Here is a 24,323-nt window from a genome sequence, read left to right on the forward strand (position 1 = left end):
CGATAGACGTGTTGGCACCATCTAGAAACAAGTTGTTGTCTTCTTATTTAATAGATAGCATCGTTATGGTATTCAGTCCGCAAGATGACTGAAGTTGCTGCAAGAAGACGAAGGCGAGTTTCGTTATATTTTTTAAAAGAGTAAGATAATTTTTTAATGCTATTAGAAAAAAGAAATACAATACACACACAGATGAAACGAGAAATGATGAGGTCAAAATAAAGTCTGAATAATTGACTCGAGTATAGTAACCCTTTTTTCATTTCTAAAGGGACATACAAATAACTTTGCTTGCAAACTAAAACCGATTCTCTATCGTCAAATTCTTTTCTTCTGAGAGAAAACATATCAATGTAAAGCATAAAGAATGAGTCATATGAAAAGAAAGAACGAGAGATAGAATATTTATATAAAGGGAAATAATGGGTGGTTGTATACCGAATTTAAAAAAAAAAAAAACAACTGTTGATTATCTGACACATTCATCGCAAAGCCTACTCATTACAAACTCAACAATTCCAATTCATTTTAGCAGCTAAGTCAGTCTTCGATAAGATTGCTTCTGTAAGAAAACAAGACATTACAACAGCTATTTTCAAGTGTTGAATGCAGAATGAGCAATAGAAAAAGATTGAACGCCCGATATAATGATAATGTTTGTACAAATTTAAAATATGTGCTTAGATCACGCTGACAATAAGTCTCCGTGTTTGCTTCTGTTGGTCAAATTGTCAAGCAATGATTGGAGTTAGGAACTGAAGGTTGATTTGACTGTATTTTGAACTCGTATGGGTAAAAAACAAGGTTTAAGGCCTCTAAAAACTTGCCTCATGAGGTGACGTAATTATCTCAAACTTGTGATTCCTCCATGTCGTTGTACTGAGTTTACACTGACTGAACCCAAAATCGTAATCGCCTTATGTTTTGTTTCTTCGCGGATTTATCCAAATTTAACAAACTATTTGCTACTTTTACGATGAGGGTTCAGAAATGAAAGGATTATTCCCACTCAGTTAGCATAAATCGTTTATCTCCACGTCATTACGATTGTCTGGCAAACCAGTGTAGATTTTGTATCGTCTGCAAAGCAAATGGTAAAAACAGGCGTGTCATACGAGCTTCGTATGTTGTGATAATATTCATTTTAATTATGTACGTCTCTCATGTAAATGAGTAAACTTTCATTCTTTGACGTTGATATATAACTCTTGCTTAAACCGTCAAATAATCCTTGCAATCATATAATTGTTGCTAATTATAAACTTCAATTACAGGGTAGTTATTGAATAGTGCTTGCTATAAACTTTAATTAAATGGTAGTTATCAAAATAGTGCGTAAAATAAATGAACGAGGAAGAGTCACACAGATTTTCATCTTGTCAAATTGATCTTTAGTTTGTACAGACTAACTACAAACACGTCTTTTGATGGTTAAAACATTCAATCTACATGGCGCCTGTAGTTCATCCTGTCTGATACTCTAAAACTTGTACTTGTAGGATTCTTCATCATTGACGTTGCTAATTAATGTGTTAAATATGTTCACATTCTATTTACAAGGCACTAGAGAAGCGTATTCAGCCTTCGGTTGATGGACTAATAAAGGATACACTAGTATAACGTCTTCAAATATACAGGTCAGCAGCGTTCCGCTCCCCCCCCCCCCCCGGAAAAGTTACTTGATTGGAACTCTGCTCCTAGGTTGCGGAACTTGCTTGAGTCGTTGCTACACCACTGGAACAAGTTAATTAGCAAGCAGCACTTGTTTAATACCAGTAATGATGTGTTGAGGAAAATGATAGCAAATAACACACACACACACACACACACACAAATGATTTACATGCAACCTTGCTATCACTTTCATTTTACTTTTTATTCAGACTTTTTTCTTATAAGATGATGGCATTGCTGCTATCTACAATTGCACAATGTAATGATAATCCACTGTGAGCTGTGTAAGCATTTAAAATCAAAAATATTTATTTTTATGTTTTTGCATTATACACAAAGGAAAGATTTGAAAGGTACATGCACAGGTAGCTTGAAACTGAAATGGGTAAAAATCCTGAAACTGTTATGTTCATACTCTTTCCTATACGTGACCCCATCGACAAATATAGACTTGCAAAGAGCATTTAAAAGTTCTGAATATTGGTGCACTATACAACAAAGTTCTTTAATAGTGACCAATACGTCGGTGCAATTCATCTGCGCGCTTTCTTTGTCTGATTATCCAATTATTAAATGCCATTTTTGTATTCACCTCTTGGTATCTTGTTCATACACTGGAAAACTGCACTTTGAAAAATATGGCGGCTTTCAAATCGTCTGCCCGTCAGCGAATGTGTGATAACGTGGCTTCAGCCGAAAATCAATTGGAACTAACTCGGGGCTGTATGGAGCATGTGGCAACGTGTGGGTACGGGGCTCATTGAGGAAGTCTCTCACGACGGCAGATTTAGGTGTCAATGCCGTGTCATGGAATAGTTGGATACCGCGGGTACCGGTGCACGGACGCGTGGTTCGGCAGCGTTTCATAACTATTGTAACACTTCAGTGGCAGCCTAGCTATTATGCACAGGAACACTCCCCTCAACATCATTAGAAGAACCACAAACACTAACAGGAGAACTACCCTTAAAATTACGTAGGCAAGAACTGCTCCTCCGATACTCCATTCGATTAGATACCCACCCAGACAACCATCCCACCAAAATAGCTATAAATAAGTGTAAAGTTGTCTTCAAACCTAAAATCATACCTATCACACCAAGTGGCAAAATAATCCTTGAACTAAGAGAAAAGATACCTCTACTAAAAACACAGGTAACAAACAATACAGACCAGAACAAATCACCATGGTTACAAAAACCACCAAGGATTAACATTGAAGCTACCAAATTAGGCAATACAGAAGGACAAGAAAACTTACTAAAACCTGTACTGGTAAACGAAATCAACCAAAAATACCCAGACTATGTTAAAATATATACCGATGGATCAAAAACAAACAACCCACCAAGAACAGCAGCAGCAATAGTCATCCCTGAATTCAATATACAAACGGGATCCAGGTTACCTGACTATTGCTCCATTTACACCACTGAATTCTGGGCTATACTTGAATCACTACAGTGGATCAAAGACAACCAAATACCTAAAGCAGTCATTAAAAGCGATTCCCTAAGCGTTATCAAATCGATCTAAAATCGCAATACACACTCTAGGGAACAATTCCTCGACAGAGCATGCCAGTTAATCGACGATATCACCACAGCACATCAATTAGTCGCACATACCGTCGCACATTGGAATCTCTGGCAACGAAACAGCAGACAAAGTTGCAAAAACCAAACTAGGAGATCAAAACTCTATCAAGCTTAACTATAGCTCTACAGAAGCAATAAGCTTCGCACAAACATATATAGACCAAACATGGCAAGATTTTTGGAACTCCTCCACAAAAGGTAAAAAGCACCATGAAACCCAAAAAAACATAGATAGGAACATACAGCTACCTAAGGGTACCTATTTAGAACAGAAAACCATAAACAGGATAATAAATGGAAAAACTAAACTAGCAAGCAGTTTTGGAAGGTTTATAGGACCCAAACCAGCAACCATTAATTGCTTTAACTGCCACACCACCGAAGGTCTTCACCACGTATTCAATATATGCCCAAAATATCAACCCGATCGGAAAATATTTATCAAAAACCAAAAAGAGATTGGATCACCACACACATACCCAGAGTTACTTATGGACTAATAAAAATAAACAATCAGCATATAAAAATATAAATCAATTCATAGACTCAGCAGGACTTAGGAACAAAATATAATTACTATCCCCACAAAACCAAAAGACCCAGTAACTAGCTAAATAAATTTAGAAGCCACCACATAAAAAAACATAACATATCATTCAATTTTATAAAAGTATTAATAAATAATTCACTTACGAAGCACCTATAAAAAAACTAAGGAAACCGCAAAATCGGATGTCCTAGATGTCCTTAACGAACCGAGTAATCAGCTAGGATTCCTGTCCTAGATGTCTTTAACGAACCGTGTAATCGGCTAGGACTTCGGTCTCTTGCTAAATAAAGTATAAATAACATTCAATCTCTAAAAATATCAATTAATAAATAACTTAAAGAGGTAATATCTAAAAACTTATAAATAACATAACGTAGGAAACACACCCTAACCACCTCGACTAGTAATCCCATAATAACCTTGAAAATCTCTCTTCATACATGATATCTACTAAGAACCTCTATAAACAGCATAGAACATCCCCCTCCTTTAGAACATTTTGAAAAAGAAAAAAAAAAGAAAAAAAACTCTCGAAAAAAAACAAAACAAAAGAAAAAACACCAGGCAAATGCAACAAGAAACCAGTACTATTCAACCATTCAACTGTAGGGACCTTAATGGACCCACAGATTGAGGCCAACCTATCAGGGTTCCTTGAATCCATAAAAGCCTGGGGGAGGTGGCACCATCCCCTTCCCCAGGAACAACTAGCAGGCTGCGATGCAGTCAGAAAAAAAGTGGCACATGCACAATTGTGCAAACGCTACTATAATTAAACTCAACAACAACAAATGAACATGTCCAGTGACGTTAGCAGACTCGGGGACACTTGCAGAGTCAGGCACATGTGCTTGAACAACTAGTCAATCTGCGTCGGAAGATAATGGGCAAACATCTCTCGTGACAGTCCAACTACGTCGAGAGATTTGTGGTATCTGCTCGTTTTCTCCGAGCCGAAGTTTATTATTTTCTCCGAGTCGAGTTTCAGCAAAGTCAATCCATGTTTCATCACCTGTGAAAATAGCATTGGCGAATTGGTGTTTGGCTATTTCAACCAGACTCTGTTTTTAAGCAACCATTAACAAATACAGCACCCATCTATCACCAACCTTTACGAGTTTCAAATTACTCTTCAATATATTCAAACAGCTAACGAAGGAAAGCCAGTGATAACAGAAGGATCTTCCACCATGTACGGCAGACAGAGGAATGGCGATAATCTTTGAAAAAATTAAACCACCTCAGAATAGTAGGATATGGTAGTGAATTATATCTGTAAACTTTATTTAAGTCGGTCATGATATCATTGGGAGATTGTCATAAAAATGCCTGGATTTTATAGTATAGCTCTTTGCTTAGCAGCAGAATTGTTCTCCTCTGATAGTTATTTGTCACAGCAGTTACCTATGTTACGGCACACGCGTGTATCTGAAATTAGCTGGCGTGATACGCGTCTGGCTGCAGATCAGTTTAAAGAACACTGCCTATTGATCGGTGTTATATTTATTTATTTACAAGCTCAACGAAAAAATAGTTCTTACAAAATATTCCGAATTTTTCAAATACCCCGAGTATTATCGTATATATTCACAGAAGGGGCCATGCATTAGACGGGTCCATGTAGTAGAAGGATCGAAAACATGTTGTCTTCACTCTGAACATATCATTTCCATATTCTTTTCCCCATTTCAGTATGAAGATTGCGTCCGGTTATAGGAACCGCTGCGACCCAGTAGATTGCTGGATTCGAAAGGTCACTTTTTTACATCTTAATTTGCATCAGCCTGGAACGGCTACCGTACTGCCTACTGTGGGAAGGCGTTTAACTCAAATTGCCTTGGCACTAAATAACTTACGCATGTTGCTGTGCCGTAAAACGAAAACCTGCACTTATAGGGTGATTTAGTGAAGATAAGGACAGACCACATAAAATACATAGTCCTGCACCTCAATTTTTAAACTATAAAATGGCAGAAGGGTTCTACGTCGCTGACAAACGTCGAGGCAAAGAAAGTCATACACTCCTGTATTTAATAAAAAAATATGTATACAACCACAGTTTCTTACCTTGACTACTTTTATCAGTGAACGCAGACAACTTTTCTTACAATCCAAAGACTGTTTTTATGTTAAAGGTTCATACTCCATTTTAAAGTTAGTTTAATTTGTGCAACGGCCCAATTGATGATTGTCATATATATATATATATATATATATATATATATATATATATATATATATATATAATTATTATTATTATTATTTCGTTCTTGAAAGGTTGAGTACTTGTGTTCAAAAACCCCTTTAAATACAACATCGGACTTAAATTTCACATGTAAAGGCTGACATAAAATAAAACAAGGATTACTTGTGTCCTGAACTGGTTGCAACAAGTGGAGACAAATCTTTGACTATCGAATGACCACAGCAGGGGACTTGTATTTATGTATGAAGTGACGCGTCACTTATGGTCATATAACGGTTACAAAGCGAGCTATGTTTAGGGAGATCATGCGATTATTTACCTGGCTGGACCCTTGACAATGAAAATTTAATGCACGGGGAGGTCGAAAATGATTTTAGAATCAATCAAGTAATACAAGCCTAACGTTGTTTTTAAAATATAAAAATTGATTAAAAGCGTCGTAGGTGTGTATTTAAACATCCAAAGAGTTGCCACTGTCCCGTAAAATCTCAAAAGACCTGTAAAGGATATACTTTTTAAAATCTGAAATACATATAACAGTTTTTTAAATTGATAATTTTAGCATATCTCATGTCAGGTGGACTTTAGAGGTTGTTGTTGTTGTTGTTGTTCTCGGGTTTAACGCCATTTTTCAGCACATGATAGGCTATACATGGCGGCCAGTATAACTGGTGGAGGAAGAACCCTGGAAAATCCAGGGAAGAACCACCGACCCACGAGAAGCTACTGGCAGGCTTTCCCACGTACCCACGCTAGCCGAGCCTTGGACTCGAACCCACGCAGGCAGAGGTGAGATGGCAGTGATCCGGAACGGTGAGCGCTTTAGACTTCAGAGGTAGAAATAGCTGTTAATACGAGAATTAAAGAGGGACTTTTTCATGAAGTAGATTTATTAATAAAGTATTGAAAAAGAAATGGGTATCAAATGCCCTCAGCAGATTCCCGACAATTTTGTGCAAACCTGTATTGTCGAATAATTAATAATAATTAATTAATGTTCAGCGTCTGGATGAAGTCAGAAAAAATTAGGGGAAATTCAAGACAATTTAGAAACTTAGGAAATTGAAACAAGTGTCAAGCCATAGCTGCCGTATCAGTCTTCCAAGCGAATGGTTTACATGATCCAAATTACTTACGTGGCATTTGATTTGATTCGAAGATTATAAATTTTCTTTTTGCGTGATAAATGAAAACAGTTTTAAGGAAGAAATTCCTTAAACATGTAAGTCATGATCAAAATTACAAACAAAATTATCTAAAATATATATTAATCTAAAAAATTGGCGACGAACTATGTTAATCGCAGCTTTCTAATGCACGACCTTTGTTATTAGATTTGAACTTTTTGATTATTTTTTTTACAACCTTTGTTACTAAAATTGAACATTTTGATTTTTTTTTTATACACTGGGCGAACTTTTATGACCATTTCGAATGTGAATATAGAACTAAAGATACAGAAATGATTCTCCACTTGTCTCATTCAGAATGACGATTCTTTTATATTTTAAAGGATGTTGCTAAAACTAGTTTAAAGGTGTTTCTGTGTGTGTATGTTTGAGAGAGAGAGAGAGAGAGAGAGAAGACTGACCTCATGTACATATTTTTAAGATATGCGTATACTCAGTTAAAAATTGAAGTTTTCTAAAAAATAAATGGTTATTCAAATTACTGCGAATAAATGCCATGGAAGATCTCTGTTAGTTGATTGTTTGGTGCATTTTTTGCCACATTACTTTATTTGTCGAGACATGCGTATGTCGTTTCTGAAATGCAAAAAAGGTACTGTATGTGTGTGTGTGAGAGAGAGAGAGAGAGAGAGAGAGACAGAGAGAGACAGAGAGAGAGAGAGAGAGAGAGACAGAGAGAGACAGAGAGATGTGCCCATCATCTTCACAGCTGTTTTTGAGATTCACAAATTCAACATTATTAATCATACAGTTTGGAAGAAAGTTAATTCAACACATATGTAATGCATATATGTGCTCTGTTTTCTTTCGTTTTGTTTTTTTTTTTAAATAAAAAAAAAATAGTCATTTTAGAGTGACATTTGAAAGAGAATTAATCATTAATTGTTACAAGGTAAAAAGCGCTTCTAACTTCTACACAGATGTAGAAATAAAATATTATTGAATGAAAAACCTTCGTCAGTTAGACCGAGCAGTTATTTCATCAACATCCAATGTGTGAATACTAGTCACAAGCTTTTGATGAACGGACTTATTTATATTTAATGCTGCAAAAAATATTTTTTCTTAATTAAAGTGTGTGTGTGTGTGTGTGTGTGTGAGAGAGAGAGAGAGAGAGAGAGAGAGAGAGAGAGAGATTTCATCAAAATTGATTGCTGTTTCTTTCCCCTAAAAATGATTAGAATTACCATTTCAATTTTTACAAACGCTGAAAATGCCACAGATGTGTTTGTAGTAATTGGGCCAAGGCGTTATTATAACACAGCCTGCCAAACCGAGATTGGGACAAATTTCTATCAGTGGCTTTAAATAAATTTTGTATGCGAGTGTGAAACTTTAGTTGAAATGGGACTGTATGATATAAATCACTCACGACGAGGAAAAACTTCCTTGTGATAAAGAATGAACCTTAAGCCTACATGACAGTGGAATATGGAATAAGACATATTGTACACCAGAACAACAACAACAAAACATTATTATTATTATTATTATTATTATTATTATTAGAATTATGATCGACTATTTCCTGGGTGTCAAAAATTCTGGCAAAAGGCAATTTCCACCAAGTTCACGAAAAAGTATGAAATTTTGCAACTTATAGAAAAATTCGCAACGTGAGTGGATTATCTATACATATTACACCACAAAATCTTTCGGTACGATATGTTAAACAGTTAGTGTCTATAGACTGTACATATATGATAAATTCTTATAACAGGTAATAACAATTATAATGAAAATATCGATCTTACCTCGTTCAAGTCTGCTATCTCAACGTAACTTAAACACTCAGCAAATTTGTACACACCTGTATTTGTTGATGTCATAACTGTAACTGACAGCCTTCCTAGCAAGACGGCAACCTTTTCGGTTCCTTTGTCATTTACAAATCAGTTTCAGGGTCCGTGTTGTCAATTAAGTTACAAATAGGCCACTTAATAAATAGGGACATCTATTAGCATTCATTTAAATTATGCTCACGTGTTAACAGAGAAGACTCCCAGGTGACTTAACTAGTAACTGTAAAACCTAGTGTGTAAACATTCACTTTGTATGAAACTATAAAGATTGTTCTCAAGACCCATTCAGCATTAAAGACAATCAATCGATGGTCATTGTAACATATAATACTTCTACTTTATCCAATGATCGCATTTGATGTTTATTACCAGACCATAATGGAACATGAATATATAACGTGTATTCGGTTCAAAATGAGATTGGGACGAATATATTATGGTAGATATGCTCTTTATTTTGAACCTTACACGGCCCATTTCTAAATATGTTGACACAGGTAATTGTTTTTTTAACACGTAGCAAAGTTCTGACGTCTATCGCTAATGAACTCAATTAAATAACTTCTGCAAAAATCTGTAAAACGATCTCCTGCATTTTTATTTCATGACACATTTCATGTCTTCTTATTTCATGTCTTCGAACGATTGAATACCAGATGGTATAGGTATAAATTAATCCAGAGTCCTACTTCTAACGTTATAATTTTGAGCCGAGCATACCTCGTATGGTAATCGAATCTGATAATGCTTTACTTAAAACTAACTTTCCCATCGTAAGTTGGACAGAGTTTTCTCTAAAGGTTTTAAGCAAACAATTCAGACCCAAGCTTCAAGTCGAAAAGTTTTGAAAGCCCGTAACTCTGGTCAGAATCAACCAACCTTGCAAATAGTCCCAATTTTGTTTCGCCTTTGATACAGCAGTTTTCATTTACTTTGGTTTGTGCACACTCTAAGTATAATACACGTTTCTGTCTTTTAGGGTTTTGGACTCTAATTAGAAATGCGCATCCGTAAGATTTGGGAACATGTGGCAAGGAGACACTGTTTTGCAAAATGCAGCTATGGAAAATAAATAGTTATCCTTTGATATATTATTCTTTTTGCCATATCGCTGTTTTATATAGACATACATGCTATCTCCATTATGTCTGAAACAATGTACGTTACAAGGTTTTGCAGTAATAGATACATAGACGGTCTTGTGGAAACCAATATGCTCCCTTTTCCATTTATTTAGGGACTGAGAGACTAGAGGTTGGTATGTACGCTTTCAAAATTTAATGAAATCGTATAAAGAAATTAAATGAATTTTGTAATATCTGACAATTTATATTCAGGTGATTTAACTGCAAAATATTGTTTGAATCCCGATATATTTTAAAACCTTACGAAGCCGTTTCAGAGTATGCAGAAAAAGATGTCTCAGGCATATTGAAATGTTTACTTGTTCTATCAATGATTTAATACAAAGGTGTCTTACGTTCATTTTTCATTTGAAAACTGTATTATTTTTTTTTGGGGGGGGGGTTGTTTGCAAATTCGATTTTGTCTTTGTCGAGTAATTATAGATAGATCTGGCTAAAGTCAAATTGACCGTAATCTGTGCTATGAAGACAACGGACGAGAAATCTGAAAATAAATTTGTACATTATACAGAGTAATTTCCTTATTCATATTTGAGAATTTTTATACTTTGTTCCAACTAAAAGAGCTTAAAACTTCAACTCCATATTTATTAACTTTACTTGCAATTCTTCCGTCTTTTTAAAATACGGAAAAAGGATGTTGTTGAACTCATTTATATTAACTTCCGGACAATATTTATCAGACCATGTTTTTATAGCGTCTAAACCTGAAACAAAAAGTAAATAACTTCTTTCAGATATAACCAAAGTTGCTTAATTACAACAGTCGGAAAATATAATACTAGTTCTTTAAAAATCATAAGTTTTATTACAATTGAACTCATTTAAGGTTCAACAGTCTTTATGTCTTTGTTCTTCCATTTATTCTGATGCTGTTTTAGAAAAATCTTAACAACCTAAATTTAATGATTTGTTCCAGTCTTCTGATAATCAGATAACTAAGGGATATGTTTTTATTGACATGCTTGTTGGTATGCAGGCATGCGTGTATGTATGTATGTATGTATGTATGTATGTATGTATGTATGTAGTGAAGGGGGATAGATTAGCCTCAATGGGAATTAGCATTACAGACCCCCTTGGGTCAGATTAGCCTCAATGGAAATTTAACATGGAGAAAAATCGTGGGTCAGATTAGCCTCAATGGAAATTTAACATGGAGAAAAAATCGTGGGTCAGATTAGCCTCAATGTAAATTTAACATGGGAATAAATCGTGGGTTAATATACGTACAAGGGGAATTTAACATGGGATTTTTTTTTTTTTAAAAAAGGGGTAGGCAATTGAAAGGCTATCTCTTTTCGAGAAATATGGCTGGCCCTGAAAAGGGCCTTTGGGTTTTTTATTCTTCTTTTAACTTCTTAACGTTTTCCACCATCCTCTTATTTTGTCCATCATTCCTTTCTTCTTCTTCTTTTCTGTTTCCGGCATCCAGTCCGGGTGGCCCATGGCCCGGAACTTCTCTTGGATTTTCATCCAGTTTGTGTTCAGTTTTTCTAGTTCATCCTTTTTTTTCTATTTTCTTCTTCTTTTCTTTCCTTTGACCACTTTTCTTTGATCTTCTTGACCTCTTCGGTCAGCACATTCCTCATTAGTTCTTCAGCTTTCTTAAGTTTTTCTAACCCCCACTTCGCGAAACACCAATTTGTCCATTCTACAATGTCTTCTAGAAAGCACCTTGCACTCGTCACATGATCTATTGCTTCTTTTAACTTACCCACTTTCACATACGGTGGGTTAATTAAACCTCTGATTCTCTTCTCCTCATCCTCTATCATTTCTTTTACAATATTTACGGATAAGTGGAGGCTAGTTACTTGTCTTGAGACGAAGTCTTTTGTCACTGCATACCTCCATTCCTGTTCAACCCTTTCTGCTACACTCAATCCATCTACCATCCAATACCAACTTCCCATAAGATCGTTGTATAAAGCTGAAGCTGCTGGCATCTTCTTGTTTGCTTATTCCGTAGAATGGGCTCCAATGACCAACACTGTTAGTTTTATACTGAAAGCGCGGACGTGATGGAAAACATCCCCTAAAAAACATAAAATTGATCTTACCTAGATCATGACCTAACAACGCGCGGACGTGAAGGAAAACATCCCCCTACTTTCTCATTTCATATAATAAAACCCTAACTATACTCTTCACATACGCTAAGAAACCTATAATCTACTATTCACACTAACATACCTGAGCTCTTACAAGCACTAACACACCAACACACATTCACTCACATTTTTTTAAAAAGAGTTAGTGTTTATATTCACACTACTCTACCTACACACATCGGCAAATTAATAGTTATTTCTTTTCTAGAGTATTGGGTAGCCCTTAAAAGGGCTGTTTTTTTTTTTTTTGAACTCCAGATGCACCTATCTAATGGTTGCACCTTCCTGGCCTGGCGCCACACACGCATCTTCTTCCCCAGTCTCCTTTCACCTTTCTTCTGGGGAGCGCAGAGGGAGGATGATTCGCTTCAGCACCCCAATCTTCTGTCTCGGGAATATTGTACGACATCCTCTCTTCTATTTTCTTTTCCTCTTCTTCCCTCTCTCTTCTCTCCTCCTCTTCCTTCTTTATTCTTGCTTCTTCTACGATAGCCTCCGCTGATAGTTCATTTACTATGCGCCTGGCATATTCCAGGTGCATCTGGAGTTCTAACAGTTTCACTATTCTGGTGTTCATTTTTCTGGTGTTGATCAATCAACAAGGGTAGCTAGACTACCGAGCGAGTTTCAATTTATACTGAAAGCGCGGACGTGATGGAAAACATCCCCCTAAAAACATAAAATTGATCTTACCTAGATCATGACCAAAAAAACAACGCGCCGACCTAAAAGAAACACTCACTCACTTTTTATGCTACCCATCATTATTTTAAAAATTTTTATAAATCACTTCAATAGACTATCCACATACGCAAAGCAATCCAATCTAACCCCAAATATACACCTCAAACACCAAAAAAGACATTATTTTAATCTACTATTGACCCAAACTTACGTGAACTGTTACTAACACAAACACACAAACACATACACTCTCACTATCAATAAAGAGTTAGTGTTTATTTTCACACTACTCTACCTACACACATTGGCAAATGGATGGTTATTTCTTTTCTAGAGTATTGGGTAGCCCTGAAAAGGGCTTTTTTTTTGTTTGCTATGGCATTCTTTTTTTAGTTTCTAAGAATGCGATGTCCTCTGAGGATAGACTTTCTGGCGATAGGTCTGCTTCTTCGGAAAGAGAAGAAGAACTCTTTGGTGTCGATACGACAATCGACAAAGCCTCTGTCAGCTTCAGGTTGCTGCTGCTGTTGTTGCTGCTGTTGCTGCTGTCTCTGAAGTCTGTACTTCTCTGTCCATTCTTCTTTTTCCCTGTTCATTTCTTCTCTGAAGAGCTCTTCTATCAGGTCTTCAGTGATTTTTAACATTCTCACATTCTCTATTTCTTCTGGCTTCGGTATCAGACTGTGTCTGACCCTGTGCAAATTAACGTAGGTTTCGTTGAGTTTAGCTAGTTTGGAGCACATCTTCTTAGGAGGATGAGTCGACAATGGATGGTTAGACTGGAAACAACCCCCGGTTCTTAAAGTCAAAGCGCGGACGTGAAGGAAAACATCCCCCACACGGTTTTCGAGCCGCAACGTTCAGTGAGTGTCATGAGAGGGATAGTAAGAAATGAAAGAGCATCAATCCAACATTCTTATAGCTAAACAAAAGACAAAGGCATTTTTTTTCAAAACACAACATTTTTTATTCAAAAATCACTTAACACTAAACAACAACTCTAACATTTTTTAACAATAATCCAACAATATAACATCAAACAATTTTTTCAAATCACAAACATGTTTTTCTCAATTGACAAGCTACTTTAAACAGGGCTGACAACGTTGTGAATGAAATTGTGATTTCCACTGTTGGAAGTCATTAGGCCATTGATGGACACTACGTTTCTTAGCTTGAGACAAAAGATAAGCATAATGGTCACAAAACCATCGATCTACTTTCACATCGTTTCTAGCAGAAGAACGAGGATCAAAATGAGTCACTAAATGTTCTAAGGAATAGCCCAGGCTGCGATGATGCAGAAAATACACACAGTACTGTCCACACACCAAGGAATCTGTGCCTTGTAATTTCACGTTATTGAATCGGGTGGTTTGAGCATTTCTTCTCATAAAGTCGATGATATCGTCTTCCAAAGGGGGCAATCCATACGAATCGAAATATTCCACACATCCTTCTTGAGGAAAGTAGACGACTACCCAGTGGGTTCCTGGGAGATGACTGTCGTCCGTGTTGATCACGTAAGCTTGATGGTCTTTAGGTTTGCGATGAGGTAGTTCATCTTTAGCACAGACGACAGGATTCCAAGAAGCCGTATACGAACTGTGGTTTAAAAGGTAATAAAGTTCCCAGGTATCCATTGATTTGTGTTGTTTTTTTCTTCTTCACAGGTAATAATAAGTCATCAATTCGATCCTGACTTTTTGCTTGAAAATGTCTGACGAATAAACGGTTATTCGTTCTGTTTCCTCACTCTGATTCAGGAGAGCTTCGATACGATGGATCTCTTGAGTGGTTAATGGTGGACAAGAATGTTCACGCAAGTCTTTATACCACTGATGCAACACGTCTTTGTTCGAGATGAGACTCCAAGCTTCGTCCAGATACTCGTCCAATTTTTCTTCTTGACTTAACATTAGGCATTTATCGTGTTGAATTTGACTGGGATGATCGTTTTGACATCCATAGCAATTTTTCTTAATCAATTCCGTCATTTTTTCCACCAAGTGTTTGGCAAAACAGGAGACTAAATGGGCTTCTTGTTCTGGCCATCTCGACTTCATCATGATCACTTCTTCCACAGTCTCCTCACATTTCATGTTCAAAGTTTCTCCACTAGGTAAAGAGGGATAACAGTCTTCCATGACTTCTAGTAATCTAGAATGACTTCTCTCAAACTGTTGATTTCTATGGTATTATCGAATTCTGCATACAGGATGACGTTCACTGTCGCTGGCAGTGGTTCTGCAAACTGAAGTTCCACACGAATCTGGCCAGATTTTATAGGGTGGAAATGTCCCTCGTCGCTGCCTTGGTCAGGAGTGAAATCGAAAGCCCACAAAGCATAGCCTCCTACATAATCCTCGTACGTAATGCCGTGACTGGTGTTGGTTCCTAACTGTCCGGTGGCTTCGTACAGGGACAAGTACGATCTCAAATAATTCTTTGCGGCACCAAAGTTAGGCTCGAAAGGTCGGGTACACAAGGTCTTGCCGTCGCGACTGACTTCGATCTTGGACACATTGTAATGTTGAAACTCAAAAGGATTTTGATCGTGGACTCCATTGAAGGCTGAATTCCTGACGATACCAACAATCAAACGTTTGGGTAACTGTCCTTGGAACAGATGATCTTCGATCATGGATCGCTGTCCAGTGTGAATGGTGAACGTTTTCACTTCCACACGTCGGATCGGATACTTGGCGGTCGTTCTGCTTAACGTCTGACTGACGTCGTTTCCCACTTTAGGTAACACTTCCACACGACGCACGTAAAGTCGGGCTTCTTGAATGATAGTTTTGTATTCATTGGCATGGGCCATCAAATGGAAAGCGGCACTGCTACGATTTAGTCTCAGACGGATATCCACCCCGTTCAGCAAATACTTTTCTTGTAACCACATGTCCAAATGCAAACGATCCATCAGTTCTAAACTTCGCCCTTCCAGAATTTTCTGTCGTCGAGCCATATATCCCTCATTGTGAGTATTGTCGGCTTCTGTTGCAATAGCTAGGTCGTTAAACTTGTTTGTACCTGCCGTGTCAGGTTTCCATACTACGCAAGCATCCAGATGAGTGTTCTTGGCTTCTTTTCCATACGTCAAGAGATTTTCCAGGTAGGCGCGATAAGGATAAGTATCCATGCTGCTGCTGACCAGTTTGTTATTCAAGTACAAGTCCACTTCGCTGAACAAGGAATGCATGAAATTGTTGACAGGAGCTACTCTAGCAACGTCTGCAGGATTAGTGTTGTCCGTTTTGCTCACTTTCACTTTCAAATACAGGTAACTGCTATTCAGATCGATGTAATCTTCCGGTTGTCCTTTGATTTCAAACTCGATGGGAGCTGATTCCGTCAAAGAGGAGACGGGACGAAATTCCACCCACTGAGATTCTTGCATCGTCATCATGGTAGGGGGCATGGCAAACAGATCCAGTTCCGTCTTGGAACAAGCGCAAGATTCTCGGTGCATCATTTTTTTCTGTGTCTCAATAATCGAAAACGTCTAAGTCTCGAACGGTTCTTCTTTTCTTGGCCTTTCTCGCTTGAAGTCTGGTGAAAGGGTGTTTTCTTCGTCGTCTCTTTCTGCCTTGTCCTTGCTGAATGCCTGACTCGGTAACGTGCAGGGCATTTATAGGTGTGTCTCGTCGGCCTAAAATGACATTTTTGCCAGCCCTCATGAAGGCTTCTTTAGGGTTTTGTTTGTCGATGATGACATTTTGGAGAAATTCTTTTCCTTGCGTCAGTGCCGCATCTTTCAAGGCGTGCAATCCGCGTGTCACCATCGGTTTCAAGACTGGGGCCACCGAACGAAAGGCCGATTTTAACATGTCTCCTAAACCGTGTCCTCGCTGTCGTGCAACCCCTCGGTACACTGGATACATGACTTACTTACGAGTCGTGAGAAAACCGTTTTCGAAAATGGAGTTTCACCGTGACTTTTCCTTTGGTGAATGAAATATTTTGTCCCAAATCTCCTTTTATAGTAATGTTGACCGTGTCCAAATACGACTTGCTGACCGGCAAATAGTGAGGATTGACAAATTCGCGGTGGACGTGATAAGTGTTTCCACCTTCCTCGTCAGCGTTTGCGGCAGAATCCACTTTGAAAGGAATGACACGCAGTAACGGCACGGAGGTGTGTCCCACCACGTTGTATTCCACCACATCGGAATACACGAACATCAAATTCAGTCCTTGGTTCAGTTCTACCGGAGTACGAAAAAACTTGGCAAAAGAATCGTTGTCGGAAATGACTGATAATTCGGGCTGTTTTTTTTTTGTTCTACTATCTTCCTCAGGTTCATGTCACCGCCCAACATGTCAAACAATTCAGGACAAAGTAAGAAAAACATGAATTTGGGCCCCTCAGAAAATTTCATCAGAAAGCGACGAGCTATTTTGTGGTACTCCAGGGTGACCTTTTTGTTGACAAGCTCCAAAGCTCTATGGAACACGCCATTAAACCTGGTGGCTATGGTGCTGACCAAATGTTGACCGCTAAAATAATAGCCTGCGGGAATGAACAAGTTGTAGGTCCACGTTTTAAGTGTGTCATTATAGGTTTTATTGGTATATGTGCCAATCTTATCCAACTCTTGTTGCAATTGTGGGTCATGAATTTCCACCGTAAAAAAATTATGATTGGGAAGGACATTGAGGACTTGGGTCGGGTGAATCATTTCTACTAAAGCCACTTCCCAATGGGCTTCGTGATCTAAGGGGATGGCTTGAGGTAATTTGGCCGTGTAACAGCACAACGTGTTATTGGGAAACACCTCCATGGAACTGTCACTGGGTAAGGTCAAGTAAAATTGGTTTTCGTGACTCATAATTCCAGAGTTCTGTGGCTCTCCGAGGGGTTACTGGACGTCAGAGGCGTGTCTCCACCCAAAATGGGGTTCTGGTTGTGGTTGTTGGAGTGGTGACTGACACTGGCACTGGACACAAGGTTCCCGTTCGAGGAGAATTTCAGGGAGGGATTGGGAAGCAGGTAACCGATGCAACTGCTCAATAAAATGGTCCACAATTGTTTGTCTCCTTGTTGCAAACTCAAATTGGCAATGGCTGCCCCGATGACACAATACACCACGAAGATTTGGCAGAAAAAGACGATTTGCGTTTTAGGCACACGTTCTCCACACCACACCCACAAGGGTTGTTTTTGTAAATCTTGCACAGAAGAACTGGGTGAAGAAGGAGTGATCGACGTAGCTGCGTCTGATGTGTGAAAGGGCATGATGGTCACTTCTTTTTATAGTCGATGACTTGCGAAGCGTCGATCCAAGAATCGAAACTGGGTGGATATCCTTTCCAACGTACTTTGACTTCTTTGACACGTCGTTTGCCCACTTTACGGGTTCTGCGTTCGAGAATGCTTTCGATGTCGTACACGTCGTCTTCTTTTTTGGTGACACGTTGTAACTCGGGCAAATAAAACGTTCCTTTGAGCACTTCTCCGTTCATGTCTTCCAATTTATAGACGGCAGGATGACGGCCATGCACTCGTCCAGTGACGCGAAACAGTTCGGTCGTCCAGTTAGGTAAGTAACCTTTGTCGAAAGTGCGTTTGGTTTTGCCAATGCGCACCCAATCTCCTACGGCCAACTCTCCACTTTTCTTGGGGACAGCCCTCGTCGGGGACGTACCAAACAGGCGCTCGAACACCAACACTTCGTTGTCGGGAGTCACGTCTTGCGGGGCACGTCCGATGCTTCGATGGTAAGATTGGTTGTACGTTTGCACCAGGTGCGGTAAGATGTCGATGTACTTCAGAGTGTGGTGATGCGTAAAATATTTCCACATGCGTTCTTTCAAAGTGCGTTGAAAATGTTCCACGATGCTGGCTTTGGTTTCGGGATTCTCGGTGGTAAAAAAATGAATGTCACGTTTCTTTAATTCTTTTTGGAAAGTTTGGTTCAGAAATTCGGTGCCTTTGTCCGTTTGCCATCGAAGAGGGTGACGACCACTTTGTTTCAACACCCGTTGCAGGGCTCGCACTAACTTGTTACTCGATTTGGAAGTCAAGGGCACGACCCAGGCAAATTTGGAAAAGACGTCGATGACACAAAACAAATATTTGTAGCCACGATTGTAGCTGGCCAAATGAGAGACACCGGCTAAATCGGCTTGCCATTGATGAGCGATGCCTTCCACTCGGGTGCGACTTCTGGCAAACTTGCGTCGAATGGGTTTGTGTAATGTGTAAGTAGCTTGTTCTTGTAACCATCGTTGCACTTGAGGTAAACGGAGACTTTTCAGTCGCGTTTTGGCAGCACGATACAATTTTTGAACTCCTGCGTAACCTGCAGGATGAGAGGGATCGTAGTAAATGCTGGCTAAGACTTTTTCCATTTTTTTTTGTGTTTGTGTGTTAATAAATCACCCACTCTTCGGTGATACTACTTTGGGTGGGTCGAAAGGGTGGTTTGGAAACGGATTTACGTGTCCGATGGGCTACGGGAGTAGAAGTCGAAGGTAGTGGTGGTGGAGGTGGCAATGGAATGGCTTTGGTTTTCTTTTCTTTTTTCACTTCTGATTTCCCTTCTTTCTTTTTCACTTCTGTCGAAGGAGGAGTGGACATCATCTTTTTAACCCAAGCTTTCATTTCTTCTCGTTGGGGTGTGGGGACGGGGTCAACAAGGATGCTGCAATCTTACTCGAAATGGGAGCTGCTGACGGTGTTTGAAACACTTCTCGCATCTCTTCTTCCTCAGGTCTTCGTGGGGTAGCATCTCTGGTGACCCCTGGGGATGGTAGTAGTGGTGGTGGTGGTGGTGGTGGTAATGATGATGGTGCTGGACTTTTCATCAAGGTCTTAAAATCTTTCAGAGTGGGTAGAGCTGTTTCGTCTAAAGCTTTCTGGTGAAAGAGTTGCAGTCGTTGCAAGAGTTGACCGTACTTTTGCGATTTTTCTGTTTCGGACAAATCTTGGCGATCCATCAAGGACTGCAATTCGTGTTGTAACTGGGACATCTCGCTCAAATTGGGATTGGGAGGTAAATGCGGGGTGCGTTGTTCTTGCCACCGATGGTATTCCATCCATCGTTTGTAAGGCACTAAAGCTAGTTTTCGTCCTTCCATGGGGTTGTCAGCGGTCGATTCTGAGATCTTGGGACTTCCGAGGGCCTTTTTATCTTGCTCCCACCAGTCCTCCCAACATGGTTCCCAAGACTCCTTTCAGTATGGGGCCTAACAAGAGAGGCAAAATGCCTCCACGTTGGACCAACATCTTCTTTTTTTGACGAATGGGAATTTTCTTTTGAACCATTTTCCGAAGAACGTGACGATGTTTGCCTAAGCATTGTTTCTGGTGTTTGGACAAAGGGATCGTACCTTTCAAAACGTTCAAACAACATTCGCACACGGTATCGATGACCTCTTTGGAGGCCTTTTGAATGAGTTTTTTTCGTAGGGGTGGAGAAGCTTTGGACAGGACAGATAACATGTCCCCATGTTTGGCTAAACGTGGTGGCAGTCCTTTCCTTTTCTTTCCTTGGGGTTTTCTGGAGGGTGACATCTTTGCTTGTGGGTTCCGGGACATTCACCAAACAGACACTAACGTCGATGACTTAACACACACCCTTTTATCTTTTTTGGGACTACCGCTTTGTCATAAAGGTGACAATGTTTTTCCCAAAATCGCCAATGAATCCTCCCCTTTGTTGACGCCTCTTTTTCTTGGAACGACTGTGTCTTTTCTTAGGGTAATGTCGATGCTTGGCTAAGCGCTTTGTCGGATGACGCGTCTGCCTTTGTCTCTTTCTTTTGTGGCTTCTTGGAGGTGACATCTTTTACAAGTTCACTGATACCACGACTTGGTCACAGGTCTTTTTATACTGGAACGCGTCGCCACTGATTGTCTTTACGTCGTATCAGTTTGAGGACAGGCATGACACGTCGTGCAGGGGTACGTAACGGACTAAATCGAGCCAGTTCTTGCTTGGACAAATCCAGTAAACTTTGTAACATGCCCGATCTTTCTTGAACTTTGATTTTGGGAGAAGGTACTTTGTGAGCAGCAGCCACTGCCGCTAAATTGGAAGGTCCTGCCACTGGGGAAGTTGTTTTGGGGGTCATCAACGGAGAAGTTCTTGGTGTGATCAACGTCTCCAAGTACTCTTCAGTTCTGGGTGTCATCAACGGAGAAGTGGATAAACGTGAGGCTGCCGGAGACGCAGTCACCGCTGTGGCAGGTCGTGGTTTGCGAGTGTAAGGTTGCGTCCTGGCCGAAGTGCCTCTCTTGCGACTAGTTTTCTTCTGTGGACTTTTCTTTTTCTGGGGACTTTTTCTCTGTTTCTTTTTCTGGGGGCTTCTTTTCTTTTTCCGGGGTGGTGGAGTCTGGTCAGAGGAGGGTCCTGCCACTGGAGAAGTTCTCCTTGGGGACCTGGTCTTTTTCTTCTTGGGGCTTCGTTGGACTTTTGTCTTGGGGATAACTTTTGGGGCATTAGGATCCCATCTTAAGAGAGAGCGAATGATGACCCCTCCTAGAGTACCGCTCCCTCCAGGTTTCAAAATGATTTGTTTTTTGGTTTGAGTGACGATGCGGGGATTGGCCAGTTGGACCAAAGCGACTTTGTTTCGATCGAAAAAGCGTTTGGTTTGATGAGGAATCTGAATGATTCCTTGGAGTATTTGACGTGCCGTCACCGTGAACCATCGTAAGACTTCTTTGAGACTAGCTTCTAAGACACGAGCTCGTGTTTGTGGATTTTTTTTCTCGACTGATGCCATACAAGGCACGAATCAATTTGACGGGAAGATGCGACTGAAGGGACGTCATGTTCGCACTGTGTGAGACAGACGAAAAAGGGTTTGAGGTTTTTTTAGATTTTTTTTATGGGGAGTGAAATGAAGTCGAGGACGGAGACGTGTACAGGACAGGCCCTCCGTCTTGGCACCAGTGGTGAAACAAGTGGGTACGAAATCGCAAATCCTCGGGAGTCGTAGGTTTCAAATCGACGAGTAAATAGGCGTGTGGCGTTTGAGTGGCATCGTCGTACGCCTGAGTCAGCCAAGGCGTTCCTAACTGTTTGGCTAAGACTTGCACTTGCGATTTATCTCGAGGGCTTTTAAATAAGACCACGTAATGCACATTGAGACTGATGGTGCGATGGGCTTTACTTTGTTGAAACAAATTTTGGGTGATGTAAACGACACTGGCATTACGGTGATGCCCTTTGCGCGTGAACCACAATTTAATTTCTTCTTCGTCTTCTCCTAACATGTCGTCGAAAATGACCAAATGGGTTTGACGGGAGTCAGAGACGATGCCGTCGTCTTCTTTAGGAATGCCTTCCACAAACACGATGGAATCGCCTTGACTTTCTCGCAAGAGGCTGTACGCCGATTGCCACTCTTTGTAACACCACACGATCCGTTGAGGTGGCCGATCGATCAAATGATGTTTATGTTCGATCAAACGTTTGACGAATTCGGTTTTGCCTGAACCGCTAGGTCCAGCAATGAGCATGTTAAAGGGATGGCGAAGATACAAAGCCTCCCAACTGGCACGATCTAAGTGTTCGTCGATGACTTTGACAGCAGAGGAAGAGGGAGCAGAGACAGTAGAGGTAGCCATTGTGTGAGAAATGTCACTTGTGACACGAAAACAAACAAGACAAGAGTTTATATACTTTTTCAGAACACGTTTATTGAATGTTTCAAACATGAATACGAAAGACAAAAAATACATAAAAGCCAAAGGCTTAAGTACAAGAATAAGAGGCACATGATAACTATGAACGTGGAATAAAAACAAGTGTCTGTACAACAACATGTTTTGGGTAATGTTCTAACCAGTTCTATAGTAGGGGGTAAGGTCACACAAGTGTCCTCCCGAAAGGGTCTTTCAGGTCTGTCCACGACAGTCCCGTCCTGGGTGACGGGTTCTTCTGGCACCGTCACTAACACGGGTTGAAAAGTAACTTTTTTTCCTTGAACAACTCTCGTGCATACTGGGCCACTTCTTGGGTCCAAGCCTCAAAACCCCATTCTTTCCAGGCACGGACATCTGTCCAATGGGGATGTAAGTCACAAGCTACACACACATCGTCATACACGTCTTGGGTAGCTAAAAGTTGACGAATCTTTTTTTTCTGTTGAGGTCGAGAAGTATCCAGATGAAAACGCAAGGCTTTGAGCAAAAGGAGTTTTTCGTGACCATTTAAGGCCATTGAGGTGGTAAGTACTGATCGTAAAGAGTCCACAAAGAATCGGCTGGTAAACGAAATCCCAGAAAACAAGTCACTAAGACACACATCACTTGTCGTCCCAAATTGAATGGATAAAATTCTTGTAATAATTGATGGTAATGATCCACGGTTTGAATATGGTCATTGAGTACCTTCCACGGAATCTGTTGAATGATATGTGACATAATCCGTGGCATGGCAACTTGATTTTATAGTGTCTTTGTTTCGGAAGCAATAAAGGTAATTTCTAACCAAACATGTTCGTTCTCCAGTAGGGAATTTAAATGTTACATACTGTAACTGAAACGTCAGAGTTTGTCTAGATGTTTCGTCTTTTTCTAAGCAGATTCCATGTAACAAATGTTGGTAATCCTTTAACTCGTCTTCCTCAATACGTTGCAGTAAGTGAATCTCGAAGTAACCAAAATTACGAACGTCTAGTCCATCATCATCATCATCATCATTCATACACTGAAAGTGTTCAACAAGGTCTGACCACTGAAAAAATTTCTGACGAATCAGTCCTCTTATACCATTCAGGTACCAGTGGTTAAAGATCTGGTGACGTAACGGATGCAATTGTTCTTTACGTTTCACTTGTATTTTCACCAGCTCTCGGTAAATCCTTTCTCTCAACTCCTCAGGCATGCCCAAAATGATCTCTTGTAAAGTATCCATAAGTATATACAGTGTTTTTGGAATCGTTGGGTGGTGGCCAATAGCCTCGTTTAACTTTGTGCCTAATGTAATATCCACTCATAATCAGTCTTCTTGTACTTTGGAACATAGCATAATTTAAAACCGGACGAATCACTTTGAGTTTGCGTTTCACTTGTATTTTGATCAGTTCTCGGTAAATGCGTTCTCTCAACTCCACAGGCAAAGCACGAATGTTCTCTAGCAAAGTATCCATGAATAGGTCATACTAAATTCTCTTTGGTCTGACACAAGAAATGTACTGTTTGCACAAACATGGTTTTACTTCAGTGTCGAATTTAAATCGTTCAGTCACTAATTTGCACATTACAATTCGTTCAGAAGTTTCCTCTTTCACCAAGTTGACATTGTGTTCAAGATGTTGGTAATTCGTTAACTCTTCCTCTGGAATTCGATGCAGTACGTTTACAACGATGTAGGTAGAATCGCCCATACCAAACCAATCCT

The 24,323-nt window shown here is 39.7% G+C and overlaps 1 protein-coding gene across 1 annotated transcript in view; it reads right to left on the reverse strand.

Moving 5' to 3' along the window:
* The window catches only part of LOC149805241 (uncharacterized), a 42,246-nt gene extending 33,165 nt beyond the window's left edge, over window positions 1–9,081 (reverse strand). Inside the window, exon 1 of the mRNA XM_089948783.1 lies at window positions 8,973–9,081. The gene's annotated coding sequence lies outside the window, so the exon portion shown is untranslated. The remainder of the gene's footprint in view (window positions 1–8,972) is intronic.
* Between the last annotated feature and the right edge of the window lie 15,242 nt (window positions 9,082–24,323).

This window comes from Sinohyriopsis cumingii, chromosome 2, assembly GCF_028554795.1.
Source record: "Sinohyriopsis cumingii isolate HCF-2022 chromosome 2, ASM2855479v2, whole genome shotgun sequence".
Taxonomy (NCBI): domain Eukaryota; kingdom Metazoa; phylum Mollusca; class Bivalvia; order Unionida; family Unionidae; genus Sinohyriopsis; species Sinohyriopsis cumingii.